Below are 2,623 nucleotides of genomic sequence, written 5' to 3'. Positions count from 1 at the left end.
TTTTTTTTTTTTTAGGACAAGGTCTTACTTATACACATAACTTGTGCTCTAGGTAAACTGGAATACACTATTCACTAAACACAGCCTTCACTTTTACCTTTTTTTTTTTTTTTTTTAGAGACAGGGTTTCACCATGCTACCCTGGGGGAGCTTGTTAATATATAGCTTCCCACTCTATCCCAGACTTACCTCGTCAATATCTCCAAGGGAGGACCTAAGAATCTACTTTTTCAAAAAATTGTAACAGTTGGCCAGGCACGGAGGCTCACACCTGTAATCCCAGCACTGTGGGAGGCCAAGGCGGGTGAATCACGAGGTCAGGAGTTTGAGACCAGCCTGGCCAACATGGTGAAACCCCATCTCTACTGAAAATACAAAAATTAGCCAGGCGTGGTAGTGCATGCCTGTATTCCTAGCTACTCAGGAAGTTGAGGCAAGAGAATTGCTTGAACCTGGAGGTGGAGGTTGCAATGAGCTGAGATCGCATCACTGCTTGCCGCCTGGGGGACAGAGCGAGACTCTGTCTCAGAAAAAAAAAAAAAAAAAAAAATTGCAACAGTTTTATTTATGAAACTTTTTATTAATTTAAAATAAATAAATAATAAAGTTTTTATTATTTTTTTTTCCTTTTGAGACAAGGTCTCACTCTTGTCCAGGCTGGAGTGCAGTGGCACGATCTCAGCTCACTGCAGCCTCCAATTCACCAGCTTAAGTTATCCTCTCACCTCAGCCTTCCAAGTAGCTGGGAGTACAGGCTGCGCCCCCACACCCTGCTGATTTTTTACATTTTTTTGTAGAGACAGGGCATCGCTATGTTGCCCAGACTGGTCTAGAATTTGTGGCCTTGCAGAATTCTTCCATCTCAGCCCCCCAAAGTGCTGGAATTACAGGCATGAGCCAGCACACCTGGCCTTTATTAATATTTTTATTGTGGTAAAATATGTATCACAAAATCGACCATTTTAAGTGTAAGACTTAGCAGCATATTGCCAGGCATGGTGGCTCATGCCTGTAATTCCAGCATGTTGGGAGGCTGAGGTCAGCAGATCATCTGAGGTTGGGAGTTCAAGACCAGCCTAGCCAACATGGTGAAACCACGTTTCTACTACAAAAAGTATACAAAAGTTAGCCAGGTGTGGTGGCATGCACCTGTAATTCCAGCTACTAGGGAGGCTGAGGCAGGAGAATTGCTTGAACCCAGGAAGCGGAGGTTGCAGTGAACTGAGATCATGCCACTGCACTCCAGTCTGGGTGACAGAGTGAGACTCCATCTCAAAAAAAAAAAAAAATGGAGACTCAGTGGCACTATGTACATTCACAATGGTGTGCACCATTACTACTATCCATCTTGCATTCTTTTTCATCATTTCTGAATGGAAACCCTATACGCGTGAAATAATACCTCCCATTCTCCTCTGTTTCCAGGCCCTGGCAACCTCTATTGCTCCTTCTGTGTCTATGAATTCCCTGTTCATGTTTCCTCATGTAAGTAGAACCACACAATATTTGTCATTTTGCATCTTGTTTATCTCACTTAGCATAATGTTTTCAAGGTTCAGCCATGTTGCTTTTATTTATTTATTTATTTACTTTTAATAGCAATGTGAGTCTTACTATTTTGCCCAGGTTGGTCTCAAACTCCTGGCCTCAAGCAATCCTCCTGCCTTGGCCTCCCAAAGTGCTGGGATTACAAGCGTGAGCTATCATGCCCAGCTCCATGTTGCTCTCGGGATCAAATGCAAACAATCATTCCTGAGGCCAATGGCAAGGAGCTTTTTCCATATATATATTTTTGAGAAGGTTTATGGCTTCATGTCTTAAATTTAAATTTTTCATGCTTTTTCAATTGATTTTTGTATATGGTATAAGAGTCAAATTTCTTTCTTTTTTTTTTTTTTTGCATATGGATATTCAGTTTTCATGCCACCATTTACTGAAAAGACTATCCTTTCCTCCACTGGGTATTCTTCGTGTCTTTGTTGAAAAATAGTTGACTGCACATACATGGAGGTATTTCTGGGCTCCCTATTCTGTTCCATTGGTTTATGTGTCTGCTATTATGGCACTAACATACTGTTTTGATGCAGTAGTTTTGTAATATAGCATGAAATGTGAAGCCTCCACCTTTGTTCCTTGTTTTAAAATTTTTAATCAACAAATAATAATTGTATATATTTAAGGGATACTAGGAGTTTTGTTATATGTATACATTATGGAATGATTAAATAAAGCTCATGAACATACCCATCACCTCACATACTAGACAAGAACAGAGAGATAAATACCGTATGATCAGGAGCTAAGCTGTGAGGACACGAAGACATAAGAATGATACATTGGACTGTGGGTCTCGGGGGAAAGGGTGGGAGGGGGTGAGGGATAAAAGACTACATATTGGGTACAGTGTACACTGCTCGGGTGATGGGTGCACCAAAATCTCAGAAATCACCACTGAAGAACTTATTCATGTAACCAAACACCACTCATTCCCCCAAAAACCTATTGAAATAAAAATAAGAATAAATACTACATGGGCCGGGCGCGGTGGCTCAAGCCTGTAATCCCAGCACTTTGGGAGGCCGAGACGGGCGGATCACGAGGTCAGGAGATCGAGACCATCCTG

The sequence above is a fragment of the Colobus angolensis genome, unplaced genomic scaffold, assembly GCF_000951035.1.
Source record: "Colobus angolensis palliatus isolate OR3802 unplaced genomic scaffold, Cang.pa_1.0 Scaffold39, whole genome shotgun sequence".
Classification (NCBI taxonomy): Eukaryota; Metazoa; Chordata; class Mammalia; order Primates; family Cercopithecidae; genus Colobus; species Colobus angolensis.
Note: the sequence above shows the minus strand (reverse complement) of the source record.